General features: G+C 43.7%; 1 protein-coding gene across 1 annotated transcript in view; it reads right to left on the bottom strand.

The window, feature by feature from the left end:
- The window catches only part of NRBP1 (nuclear receptor binding protein 1), a 41,116-nt gene that overhangs the window by 25,745 nt on the left and 748 nt on the right, over positions 1-14,623 (bottom strand). The window lies entirely within an intron of this gene.

Below are 14,623 nucleotides of genomic sequence, written 5' to 3'. Positions count from 1 at the left end.
AAGTGAGCATTCCAGGACAGGACCGTGCACATAATTTTCAGGAATGAGAACTACCCAAACACAAGTACACTGTAGGCTGCATCAGCAGCAATCCCTGGGCAGGTCTGAGGAAAAAGTTTGCACAAAGACTGTTTTGTAGTAAAAGCTGCCTTTTGGCAACAATGCATTAGATTGTTATGTTTTATGATACCCATAGTTCATTTAACCACAAAAAACCCCTCCAACCACACAAAATGGATTACAAAGAAACCAAAAGCCTCAAGAACTCAGTCACAACATTATGGAAGATTTTTGGGAAAGATGATGAGATACAAAACTCAAGAGAGAAGAAACTGATCCAAGTGGAGAGAAACAAAGAGAAAGCTGCAAGTTGGGAATAGATTTAGGAATTGATTTCACAACTGAAACTGCTACAGTCATTTCTTTAGTTAACAAATGCAAAATTTAACCCAGCACAAGTACATTCCCATCTAATATTACAGACACAGATGAGCCCTAAGAAAGCAACAAGGTAAGGAAAAGGGATCTGACAAAGCAAGAGTATAAAGCCTAGCACAAGAATGGCTACAGCTGTCAAAGACTTAATGCTAGAAGACACGCATAGATATATAATGAACAACACTCCCAGTTGCAAAGTTTACCACAGTATTGCTTTTCTTCACATGAGTTGCACCATCCAAAGACATATATGGGCTCTTCAACATCTACTGCATATTGCTGTTCTATAATGCCTTTTACAGGCTATTTCACAGACATGCAGAAGTTATAGTGGTGGTTAAAGCCGTGCTGCACCAGGCAAAATGCATCAATGAAATTGAATTTGTATATGAAAGTACTTAGAGAAGACAGAGGGTAGAACTCACCTTCTAATTGTCAACTACCAAACATTATTATTCTAAATCAACTGGCTACATACCCAGAATCACTCCATTTTCAGATGACACAGTTCTCCCTTTCTGGTAAAAGTTAATATAGAGATTTGGCTAGCAAATCCAGACTCATCTTCCACTTACATTATCTCAAAGTCCTAGCCCTTTCACAGTTTTTCCTACTTATGTTGTCTTACCTTCAGTTCTCTCACTGAAGAACCAACTTATCAGCATCTCATCTGCCGAAGCTTCTCACCATATATAAGGGCTTCCACAAAAATCCCTTTCAACTTGGCAGCCATTTTTACATAATCAAATTTACTCAATTTCAGCTACAGTGTCATGCTAATTAGAACAGATGCAATGGTTCTGCTACTCACAACACTTTGATGAATTGGACATTATAGCATAGCAAAGAACTTCTGACAACACAACACCAACTAATAAAAATGAAACCTGTTTCTAATGGACAGTGCTTTTAATTCTTGTAGACTGGGTACAGACTCAAAGCATCCAGCCGATCACACTGAAATGCAAAAAAAACCCCTAAGGCTTATCTTTATAAAGAAACTGTGCTGTAGGAGGTAGGTACCAAGAAGAACTTGCAGTTACTGCTAACGATCAGCTAAACTCGAGCTCCTAATACAATGCACAATGACAAGGACTAACACAGCAATGGGACACGTGCACACGAGATCTGTGAACAGAAAAAGGTGTCAATACCCACTTTAAAAGTTTGCATTATAAACATCTGTTCATTGGATATTAAACTAGGAGGTGCTGTTGACTCTCTCAAGGGAAAAAAGGCCACGTAGAGAGAACTAGATAGATTGGAGCATTGGAAAATCAACAGCATGAAACTGAACAAGTGCCACGTGCTGCACCTGGGAAAGGGTAATATCAGGCCCAAGTCTGATCTGGGAGAGGAGTGGCTGGAGAGCATCACTGCAGAAAACGATCTAGGGCACTGGGTGGCAATGATTCAGCAGGAGCCCACAGGGAGCTCTGGCACCAAGAGCACAAACTGGGTCCTGGGCTGCATCGAACACGGTGTGACTGGCCCGTGCGGCTGAGAGAGGGGCTTGTCCCGCTGGATTCAGCACTGGTGCAGCTTCCCAGGGACTGCCGTGGGCAGTGCTGGGCATCAGCATTTGAGGAGGATGCAGAAGTCCTCAGATGCATCCAGAGGAGGACAACTAAGCTGGTGACAGGGCTGGAAGGCATGTCCTGTGTGAAGTGGCTGAGGACTTTAGGCTTGTCCAGTTTGGAAAGAGGCTGAGGGGGAACCCATAGCTACCTGCAGCTTTCTGAGGAGGAGATGTGGAAAGGGAGGTGCTGAGTTCTTCTCTCTGCAATTGCAGGGACAGGATATATAGAAATGGCTCAAAGCTGCATCCATCAGAGGAAGTTTAGACTTGACATGAGGAGGCATTTCTTTACTGAGAGCGGTGAAACCCTGGAACAAGCTTCCTGGACAGGTGGTCAATGTCCTGTGTCTGTATGCCTCATGTCTGTCAGTGTTTAAGAGGTATTTGGGCAGGCGAGGTGTCTGAAGACTGGAAGGCCAATGTCACTCCAGTCTTCAAAAAGGGCAAGAAGGAAGACCTGGGAAACCACAGGCCAGTCACCCTCACCTCGATCCCTGGAAAGGTAATGAAACAACTCATCTCTAGATGTCAATCTCAGGTTGGCCTGGATGAGCTCTAGAGGGTCCTTCCAACCCCTGCCATTCTGGGATTCTGTAATACCATGCTTTAACTTTTAGTCAGCCCTGAAATTGTCAGGCAGTTGGACCAGATGATCCTTGTAGGTCCCTTCCAGCTGTTCCATTCTACTCCACCAATGACAGCTTAGACGGTCAATCAATATAGGTAGATTTTCTAAAAGAAAATTATATAGGGCATCATTACATAAAGGCAGCCTGAGCTACAGAAAGTAACTATTGAAAACAGTCACAGAAGACAAGTAGCTTAGCGTGAACAATCCCACCCCTCATCTGCATAACTGAGGAGTGAAAGGGCTGATATTTGATTTAAGGAAGCATTCAGCACATTTATCATAAGAGCTTTATTTTTTGTGTATCTACACACACTGATACTGACACCTAAATACTAGACCAGGCCTGTTACAGTTCATCATTAAAGAAAGCTTAAAGAACAAAGATCATTAAGGACAGAACATTTATTCCTTCAAATTCCAGTAGGAGATATATCTTAGGGTTGGTTGTAGCATAAGAACACATAGTAAGATTAATAAAGCTGAATGCCAATAGGCTTTAACTTAATAAAAGTTTAAACAAGCCAACAGACAGGCAGGTATGTGTTAGCACTGCAAGGGCAAGACAAAAGCCATGACTACCAACACACAGTGCCCATGCATCCCTCTGTGTTCTCTTCCTTCATACTTGCTGCCTACTCAAAGGCCTTCAAGCTTTAGTGGTTTAATTAAGTTCTTGAGTACTGACAACTCCTCAAGATCTGCCCTGATAATACAGCCAGTAGATGTGGATTATCATCTCTTCTCCCATTTCAGGGCAAGTTTACCAAATGTAAATAATTTCCATGACTCATAGGCAATATTCCAGGGCATCATGTATGACTCAAGACACCAAACCCATCTGACATCACTGATAACTCTCAGTTCAGGAGGAGATTCAGCAACTTGGGTAGATGAGCAAAAGAAGAAAAAATGCAGACAGACAACTGAAAAGGTAACAGCAAATTCCTCCTTTGTTCAGGTTGCCAAATCATTGTTTCACGTCCCTCTCTGTGTTCAGCAAAAAGTAACATCCTAAAAACCTCATAAAAGCATGTTCTTGGACTTGCACTGTACCTTCTTGAGGGCTACAGCCAGTCCCTGCCTCTAAGCAGCTAGTGGTGACTGATGGATGGTTGCAAGTTTAACAGCTCACAGCTGAGAAGCAATGTGGCAGTTAACACTGGGTATAAACAGAGGTAGCTGTAGGAATAGAAATTGCTCAGACAGGTTTGTGGAGAAGCTGAAAGAGGAAATAAAGATGGCCTGTTCCAAATGCTGCCTTCCATGCCTTGACCTGACTGGTGAGCCTGGTACACTTGCCCCAAAGGGCACCCACAGCCTGGGCATCATCTCCACGTGATGATGATGCAGGTTCTCCCCTTACTTTGTCCTAACTTCCTGCAAGCCTCATCAAGTAATTTAAGACTGACTGTTTTAACTTGTGTAATTTTCAGTGGTCTTTTATGACCAGACCAAAGACAACAAGCTGCCCATGAACTACGCTGATGAAATGACAAAAGACTGCCTCAAATAAAATACCCTGTGTTCCTAGAGATAACTTATTACTCTGAAATGTTTCTTTACCAGAAAGCCCACATAAACCAAGTCGCTTTCAGAAGGAAGAAGTTATCCAGGCTTGGTTCAGCATGAATTTCTGAAGTACAACAGAGGCAGTAGCTCCAAAACCACAAAAAAATCTACAGCAGAAATACTAATGTAGCTCTTTGTCCATATAAACTAGAGGTAAGGAAACTCAAGAAAAATTTCAAGTGAATTTAAGTATTCAAACAGGAGTGGGAGAAACATCTAAATGCTGTTACTTCAAGGAATAACTTATCTCTAACAAGAAAAAAAAAGTTTGGAAGATATATTTCCCTTAGGTAGGTTATTCCATTTGTCAAATGTATATTTTTTTCCATAGTTCTCAAATATCTGGATATCTACCACTGAAAGAACACAGACTTTTGGAGAGACATTCTGTAGTTTACATGATCTGTCAAAAAAAATACAGCCTAAAGCCAGAAAGTGACAACAATTATATAGGATCAAGAAAAAAAAAAAAAGCATAAAAGTTGGGGAAAAAAAAAAATCCCACAATAATTAGACCACTAGTACAGAATGAAAACACACATTGGAGAAATGAGATCAGGAATGGCAGCACATTAGGGCAGACACTTAGAAAAAGCTGTATATCTGGTTAGCAGTAGCACAAATATGTTATAAAGTTACCCTAGTCACTTCTTTAGGCCGGAAAAAAATATCAAAGCTCTGCCCAACCAGCTTGGCAAAAGCTTGAGAACAGAGATTATATGCCTATAGAAGACAGTAGCTGGACCACAGAGGAACACCATTTGTCCTTGAACTGTGGTGGAACAAAAAGTAGTATATTTACCAACAGAAAGAGAAAATAAAAACAGCTATCTCAGATCTGAGGACTACCTAGAGTTTAACAAAACAAAGCAAAAAATAATCAAAGAATGCAAGACCTTCTGCACACAAAGGGCAAAAACCCAAAAAAACCAAAGCACCAAGCCTACTTCATGTTTAAACTGTCAGCACTGGCCACTGCAGTTATATGCATGGTAGTAAAATGTTTGAAAGGTGTTAATTCAAAAAGATAATTAAAAATAACTCATGTAATATATACTCAAGGACGGTAATTATTATCACGGTTTGTATAGTCAATTCACAGAGCAATTAAAAGTATAAGAAAAACTATCACCAATGCAACACTTTGTTATTCCAGACAGCTGCATGCTGTAACAAGTAGTAAGGATGAAATACATTAGCAATAAGCTTGTCTATGTGACCATTTAAATACAGAGTTAAAAGTCTTCAAGGAGCTGGAGCTTGCTGTCATTTGTAATTTCACATGCAACAGTTCAGGAGTTGCCATCACAAGAAACAAGTCAAAACCAGACATACTCTTTAAGCATACACAGCAAATGTCCCTGCCACCTCCCAGAGACTCCTGCTTGGACTACAGAGGGCAGAGCCCAGCTCAAGAGTCAGAATGCTATCTGAAGAGCACAGTGCCACCCTGTCAGCAAGAACAGCAACTGCTCTGCAGAAAGGCAAGTGAGTTTTGAATCATACCACCACCATGTAGGCTGGGGCCCACTGACCAATTCAGCCTCCAAAAACACCTGTTCACAGTTCTGTCTGAATAACATACAGACAGACAGGCCTCACTAAAGAATGTCAGATAACACTCCAGTCAGCAGATTAGCAACTTAAAAAAAAAACCCCAAAACACACCACAAACAGAAAAAAACCCAAAACCAAGCAATCCCAAAAGTATGACAACAGTCAAGTTGCTTTGAACAAAAAAAAAGCACTGCTCTTGATATCCCAAAGGGAGATGTGCAGCATTCCCACTCGTTTAATGCATAACAATCAAAAACACTAAAGTTGCCTAGAAGGAGCCCAAAGGCACAAACATTCGGTTTCGTTAGGTGCTTCAAAAGAAATGAGTAATCCAATGAAGGCAAAGAGAGTTCAATCTTATTGAGATGAACTCCCCATTTCTAACTACCTCCCTCCAAAAAAACCCTGTACAAAACCCTTATCAAAATCCTCAAACGTGCAACATGAAGGATGTTCACTCATATCCTCAAGAACAGTCAGAAATAAAACTAACTGGCAGGTTTAAGAAGTTCTCAGTAGTGAGCCCAGGGGTAGTGAGCTCAGATGAGTGTCAGTAATGCAAAACACCACGATGAGGTGGAAAGACAGACATGACAAACTCTCTATGCTCATTCTGTACTAGTCCATATACTTGCACTTGGTATGGAGATACTTAAATCACTGCAGATAATCCTGAAAAAAAAAATCACATAGTTTTAGTTATTAAAAAAAAAAAATCAATATTAGTAATTACAAAGAAAGGAATAGAAAAATGTCACAAAAATTAAGTATAAATCTTGAATAGGCTTGTAGAAATCAATCACGAATCACAGAACACAAACAAAGTAATTATTTCACGTTTCTGATAATACAAGAGAGCAAAAAAGCAGACAATGAAGTGGTCAAACATTGCATTTTAAAGAGAATGACAAAGCACTTGATCCTGACATATATATATATATTTCATATATATAAAAAAATTAAATTGTAAACCTGACTTTCCACCCTCTGCACCATAACAGTTGTTCACTTTACCCAGTCAGAGCTACAGAAGTCTCCCTGAATTAACAGGCAAAAAGAAGTTTTCAACAAACTGTTGTGGAAAGCATTCGGGGCTAACCAAAGCAGAAGCAAGAACCACACCACTGATCAGAAGAACCACAACAAGGTGGGGAACCCAGGCAGAGTAATCCCTGATGGATGAAACGCTGAACCAAGGACTCTTAACAGCCACAACAGTGAGCAATTAAGTCACTGTCCCTATTAGGAAAACCCATCCAGGCAATTCAACAGGAGATACCTCTTCAGCAATGTTATGCAAGCCAAGTGGGGATGCTGTGTAAAGGAATAAAGGACTTAGAACAGTATGTCAGAAACAGGCAGTATTGGCATTGAAGAAGAGTGTTTGGGTATAATATGTGTTGTTTGAGAGAAAGGTCAAAAGCAGGAAAAAAAGAAGGATCAAGACACATCAGTAGCCAAGGCCTGTGCCTGCTCACCGTCACCTGGACTGTCTTTCTGTTAAAATATTTTTCAAACTGTTTTCTTCACAAGTGTGCTCTTTACTGTGTGTGTGCATGGACCCACAGCAATCAGATCTGCTAGCAAACTTCAAGACAGAATGTTAGGACAACAGGTCTTAGGGCCTGATTTTGCAGAGACAGAGAGCCTGGGAGGCAGGTACTACACATACATGTGAAATAGGGTTTTTCCCTGAGCACTGATCCTTAGAAACAGGATACAGCTATATACATCACCCATGTTAACATGGGATGCTTGGAAAAGCATGCTCCCATTTGTGCTAAACTATTTCTGTCTGGCCAGTGCTTGCATATCAGGACTTGCTATGCAGCTTTGCTACAGGCAGGACCTGGAGTCAGAGACAACAAGCAGCCTCTCCTCTCCACTGGCCCAGTAGGAGGTTGTAGCCAAAGGTGTAAACCTGCCCCCCACCAAATGGGCAGTAGCAACCACGATACTGCCCTGGGCCTCCCAGTACACATCTAAAGAAACAGAGGTCTGACAAGAGGAAGGCTTTACTGCTGTCAGTAAGTTACATGGACCACATTATTTTTAGAACAGCTCTGAAAAGAATGCAGAGCAAACCCTATCCCTCAGTCACAGGCAGCTGGAGTGTAACTAACACCTACAGCCACCCAGGAAAGCTGGAAAAGCAAGGGACAGCTGCCCTGGCTGACTGTGACCACCCCCGAGGCAGCATAAAAGCTGAGAAATGATGCTGGCTGAGGCAGCACTTGCAAGCTGCCAGTTGCCTGTTAGTCAATAAGCAAGAATATAATGGGCAGTAGACAACAGGCCCAAAACAAAGGCTCAATTCCCTCTGCATCCAGCAGTGTCTCTCATCTCATTCAAGTACATCTCAAGTGTTCATTCCTTCCAGAAAGCTCCCAGATGAGCCAATGAAAATGTTAAAAGACTGCACATACTCCTTCTTTCGAGGATCTTTCCAATGGTCAAGTAAAATCTTAAGAACTACAGTATGGTATTAGCTTTCTCCACCAGATGGAAAAAAAAACCCAAACACTGGTCCATTGGCAAAGCCTGTCAAAAAGCTGGCAGCCCTCCTAGCACTAGCTTGCTTTGAGAACCTCTGCAGCCCATCCTCTCTCTCCAGTAGCAGAGACCAAAGCTTCAAGCATCTAAAAGAAAAAAACAAAACAAAACCAAAAACTTTCCCATACACAGAAACTCAGATGTGTGATGGAAAAGAGAAAGCTGGTGCTTGTCTTTTACTATCTCAGCAAGTTTCTTTCCAGTCACAACAGCAGCTTAAGGGGAAAAAAAAAAAAAATATCAGACTCAAGCATCATAGAATCCAAGCACCCAGCCTACTTGCATTTTCTCTCTGAGAATCCTGCACTGGCTTCTTGAAGAAATGTACTTCCAGGTGCAAAAGTCATTAACTAGCTACAGATGAAAAGTTATGTGAGAAACTAAGACTCCATCTAGGAGCAAAGAGATAAACAGAGAGCAAACCCAGGATTCCAGTTCATGGATTTCTGGATTCAGCTCCTTCTTTAACACTTGATAGCATTAGCATGGATCAAGAGCATTAAAATTCAGTTCTAACATCCAGCCATCTAGGCACCAGGGTTCCCCGAACAATGACAAATCACCTATCCAAATGACAGTAACGTCATTCATAAGAAAGAGAGAAGCAATTAATGGCAGTGCTGCTGCCTACACTAATGTTCTGAACTTTCAGCAATGGTATACAATGAAGAACAGCAAGACTGAACACTGAACTCAGATACACCCACAGGCACAGCACATATTGTCTCAAATACTGCTCAAGTGCTGCACCTGACCCAATAACCAGGTCCACACGGCACAGGACCATCCTATCTTAGTCTGCACACCACATTAAGGAAACTATGATGCATTTTTCATCTATTTTGTCTGACCATGGAAAATGCCTGATAGGAAAACAAGAATTAATCAAGACAGCAATCCCTGTACACACAGATACACTTGTATACAAGAGATTGGTCTCTAGAGATGAGGCAAAAATGAACCTTTCACTCTCAGCAGTGACACTGAAGTGGGGGCACAACATGCAAAGTGCTCCAGCTGCTGAGCTTAGAAAAAAAGAAGTTAGTAATACATGAAGTACAGAGCTGACAACCACAAGGTAATTTATTTCTCAAGTGGGGTAATTGATAGCTAGTAAGAACCCAAACATCACTTTTCAGCCACCCCAGAAACATCACTCCCAAGATTTTAGTCTGTATTGAAAAACTACAAGCCCTACCATCTGTCTTTCACCCAGGACAGAGCAAGTCAGCACTTGGGCAAGCTTCCAGTCAAGAGACTGAACACAAGCAGGACTGCAAAAATGGTACAAGGTTCTCCCACTATTCTTGAGCAAGCTTGATCTATCCTCAGGGAAACATATTTAAGCAGAAATCAGTACTTTCCCCATGTTCTCCTTGAAGTGTCAGGTTTGACATCCTTGCAAAGTCATGGAACGAACCAACATTTGGCAAGGGCTGTAGCACAACTGATTAAATCTCAAGAAGGAGCCTACAGAAGAGGAAGCCTAGCAGACTCCAGTCTGCTCAGTTCTTTTCTCTCTTAACCACGATAGACATGCTCATACACATACCTAAAAAGAAACTTGCCTATTCCCCTATCCAGTGATATAGGTTCACTCAACAGCAATAAATGGGTTATTTACCAAGTGTGTTACAAAGATGCCAACAAAGCCTATCATAATAAAGTCTTGGCTTATGCAATCACTCAGTGTTTTCCTACCCAGAAAAGGTATTGAAAGAAATATGGTCAATAGATGGCCATTAAACACATGACAGACTACAAAACCATTTAAGTCTGTGAATTGTTAAATCTCTCCCACTAACACACATGAGCTTGCCAAGCCCAACATGGTAATACTGAGACAAAAATGAAAACGATTCTGCTGCAGCAGAGCACAAGTTTTCCTGCAATTACATTTGGGCAGCTTTTCCATTTGATCTATGTAGCTCTCAGTGACAGCAGGCACTGAGTTCAAGCTCTTAGTTTGAGGTTTAATACCAGACAGTGAAAGGAGACTAAAAAGGAACTGCAAATGTGTTGCTGTAACTCATTTCTGTTAAGAAGTTTCTGGGAACTGTTACTATTGCAGAAAGGGATCAGCTTAGGTAGGAAAGTAACACAGTTTGTAACACACTGAGAGACCTACACTTGCAACAGATCCACAGCAGCAGCATGAGAAAGCAGATTGTCATAATCCCTGCAGTGCTCAAGGATGGGAGAGAAATGCACGTTATACAGTGCAGGAAAGAGCAGAGTGATACTAAGTCTTCTCCTACACAAGTTTTTCAGACAATAGAAAATAGGTACCCTACGGGACAAGTCACATTTACTGTCTACCCTCCCCATACCAGACATCTCACCCTAGCAGCAACTTCACCCTTCAGGTGTATCAAATCATGACTAGATGCACTGTCATTAAATGTTTCACAAAGCAACAAACTTTGGGGGAAGTAAGCACTCTCTATCCAGTTAAAACAGATTCTTAGCTAAAAAAATTCACAGCCGCATTTAAATTTAAAAGAGTACTCTGAACTTTCACAGTAATTATGCACTTTGCACTACAGAAGTTCCTCATCTCTAGGAAAAGTTACAATCAATGAACTCAATCCTCTCTTACATTTGAACTTTAAGCAGGAATAGAATACAGAATAGTTCATTTGTAAGGGTTGTACAAGGATCATCTGGTCCAATTGTCTGGTTACTTCAGGGCTAAATAAAAATTAAAGCACAGTATTAAGGCATTGCCCAAATGTCCCTTAAGCACAGACAGGCATGGAGCAGCGACCACCTCTCCAGGAAACTTGTTCCAGGGTTTCACCACTCTCAGTAAAGAAATGCCTCCTCATGTCAAGTCTAAACTTCCTCTGATGGATGCAGCTTTGAGCCATTTCTATATATCCTGTCCCTGCAATTGCAGAGAGAAGACCTCACCACCTCCCTTTCCACATCCCCTCCTCAGGAAGGTGCAGTGAGCCATAAGAACCTCCTAAGCCTCCTTCTCACCAAACTAGACAGGCCTAAACTCCTGAGCCACGTCACACAGGACATGCCTTCCAGCCCTGTCACCAGCTTAGTTGTCCTCCTCTGGACATGTCTGAGGATTTATGCATCTTCCTCAAATGCTGATGCCCAGCACTGGCCCACAGCACTCCCTGGGAGGCTGTACCAGTGCTGAATCCAGCAGGTCAAGCCCCGATCTTAGTCACAGCAGACGGTCACTGGCCGGTCACACTTCATTCAATGCGGCCCAGGACCCAGTTTGTGCTCTTGGTGCCAGAGCTCCCTGTGGGCTCCTGCTGAATCGCTGCTACCCAGCGCCCCAGGTCCTTTTCTGCAGGGCTGCTCTCCAGCCACTCCTCTCACTGATCAGACTTGTGCTTGGCATCACTTTCCCCTTGTGAAACAATACATTTTACCTTATACTAGTCAATATCGTTTTGCCTAGGCTGCTGTATGACCAAGCAATTCACAGTGCCAAAACCTCGGCTGCACTGACAGCTGAAACTCCATCCCCCGCCCCCCCTCAAGACAGCCTGTGCTGACTGGCTCTTATTCAGGACACAAATGGAGCTCACTAAAGCCTGACACCGATAGTCAACGCCATGCTCCCTGTGACCCGGGTCACTGCAGCAGAACAAAGACGGAGCGAGCACCAGGGGTGGGTAGCGCGGCGCCCCAGCGGCTCCCTCACCGCCAGCGCGAGGCCCTTCCCCGCGCCAGGACCCGACACCGGCCGAGCCGCCGCCGGAGAGCAGACGTCGCAAGGCGAGGCCAGGGCAGAGAACAGCCTATGGGAGCCGGTGCCGGTGATGTAAACGCTTCCTGCGCCCCGCCGTTGGCTGGCGCGGCCGTCCTTCGGGGAAGCGCCCCGCCCCCCGCGGCGTCCCGGCCGGCGCCCGGCCGCGGGTCCAGCGCTGGCGCGTGCGAGGGAGGGCGCGAGGGAGCCGCGCCCCGGGGACGCGACGAGCCCGGCACGGCACGGCCTGGCCACCGCAGCCCGCTCCTTCGCCCCACCACCATTTAGTACTCAGCGCCTGCCGCGGAGGCAGAGGTCGTGTTCCGCTGATGCCTTCTAATGTAAGGGAAACACCTGTCCCGCTCACAGGATGGCCTACGCCCTCGCGTTCACAGGGACACTCTCCACACGGCTGCAGTGCGGCCTCATCTCTTGCCTAAGAATTCGACGCAGAGAGTCTATGGCTAACAACTTCCTAAAAAGTGAGTTTATTACATTTTCAAACGTATACTTAGGAAAGCAACTCAGAGCAAGCAGCAGACAACGTTAACACCCAGAGAAAAAAGGGCTGCACACAAGTCTTACTCTGGGATCACCCGCACTGTTTGCTCTCCAGATTGTCACGTTACGTTGCTTCCAAGTGGCTGCATTTCAGCCCCTCAAAGAAGTGATGGCTGAGATAAAGAATCAGGATTGCATCACTGGGAAAGAGGGGTCATGGAGTCACACCTTCACCCCTGCCCAGGGTATGGGGTAAGAGCCCATCTGCAGGGCTGCACCACCCAGAACCTCCAGCACAGCCCAGTCATCACACTGACAGCCCTTCACAGGGTCACAGCCAGGCAGGAGACACTTCACATGGGTCTGACAGGATGCTCATGAAATAAAGATGTTACTCCAGAATAAACATCATGCTGGAACATCAACAGTGGGAGGGTTTACTCCAGGGAACTGATCAATCTGAAAGTTGGGGAAACGGCAAAAAGACTGTGACGTCATATGCCACTCCACAGGCTCGAGTCTAATCAAGCCACCAGTTTCCATGTAAGATTAAGAAACAAACCAGAATGTAACTGCATGATCACCAGCAGCACATGCTTTTCATACATGAGGCCTACACAAGGGAAGCTGCAGACAGCACCAGTCAGAAACTGCATCAGCAGCTCCCACGGAGAGACAGTACAGTCATGAAGGATGAAGACTAGACAATCAGATGCCTGGTCATTACTCCAGGTCATTTTTTTGTGACTTTCAACAGCCATTCCTTTACCTATAAAGCAGAACAAAGCCCGTACATTTAACAGAGAGGCCGCAACCAGCCTTCAAACCAACCAGAACTCTTGTTCTGAGGCCAGGAGACAGAATTTAGCCATGCTGAAGTTTAAGGAACTTCCTGTGTTTGGACTTTCATTTGTTGGCAAATGGGGAAACTGGAGTCCAGAGAAAATACTAGAGTGTATCAAATCTTACTCTTTCTGTAGAGTACAGAAAAGCAGCCTGGAAGGAAATGTATAATTCCGTGCCAAAGTGATCAGCACTAAACAAAAATTGTTTTAAAAGACACCACAAATCAGCTTTGTCTCCCAACAAGTGCCAACTCAACACAAGTCACAGGAAACAGCCCTTGAGGTTATTGTAAGGACTATATTGTGGACGACAGAATCAAAGCTTCATACAGACCCTCCTCACTGCAAAACAAACCATATAGCTTCCCCAGGAAAGGCACATTATTACCACCGCATGCTTACATAGATTTGGTGTACGTTAGCAAAACCAATACTGCTTTCAACCAGCAAAAGGTAAAGAACTTTGGGGAATCCTTGACCTTACTTTGCCCTCCAAATTTACATCAGAATAAACGACTCTCACTACTACCAGAGTTTGAACTATCCTGTATCTACAATAATGGACAAAGCCAACAAACCTCCATGCTCAGCCCCGATATTGCTCAGAAAAGCTACATCAGCACTTGTGCTACAGAACTGGAGTGAGCGTTTTCTGTCTTTCAGCAACTACTACAGCTATACAGCTTGCCCAGCCAAAGCAGGTTTCACTGAGCCAATGAGAAACAGAAGTCAGTTGGTGGAGACAGGCCCCAATAAGATAAAAAGAGCACAGGAAAGAGAGGAAAAAGTGAGAAGTTCAAAACAACAAGATGTAGCCTACTTGTGTCTGAATTCAGGACAACTCGGATACATACACCAAGAAGCGGATGCAAAGAGGACAAGTTCAGAAACAAGTCTGTATGAACTGTCTATACTTTATCCTAATTGAAGACTTCAAAGCAAACCAAAACTAAGGCATACTTCAAAAGCTGATGAGACCAACTGTCTGTCTGTCTCTGCAGCAAGTACTATTCACACTCCCTAGACAACACTAAGAATCCCTAGTCATTGCTCTTCATTATTCCTGGCGCAAAAGATCTGTGAAATGAGATGCACTCAGGAGTGCTGGAGACTGTCCCCGCTCAACATGCCAGCGACAGCTGTAGACCTCACACCACACGTACAGGGCAGCCTGCACCACGACAAACACACAGAAAGAAAAGCAGGCCACACTCCGGCCTCCATGTTCCCGA

Source organism: Colius striatus, chromosome 2, assembly GCF_028858725.1.
Source record: "Colius striatus isolate bColStr4 chromosome 2, bColStr4.1.hap1, whole genome shotgun sequence".
NCBI classification, from domain to species: Eukaryota; Metazoa; Chordata; class Aves; order Coliiformes; family Coliidae; genus Colius; species Colius striatus.
The sequence above is the reverse complement of the archived record's forward strand: the minus strand, read 5'-3'. Positions and strand labels throughout refer to the sequence as shown.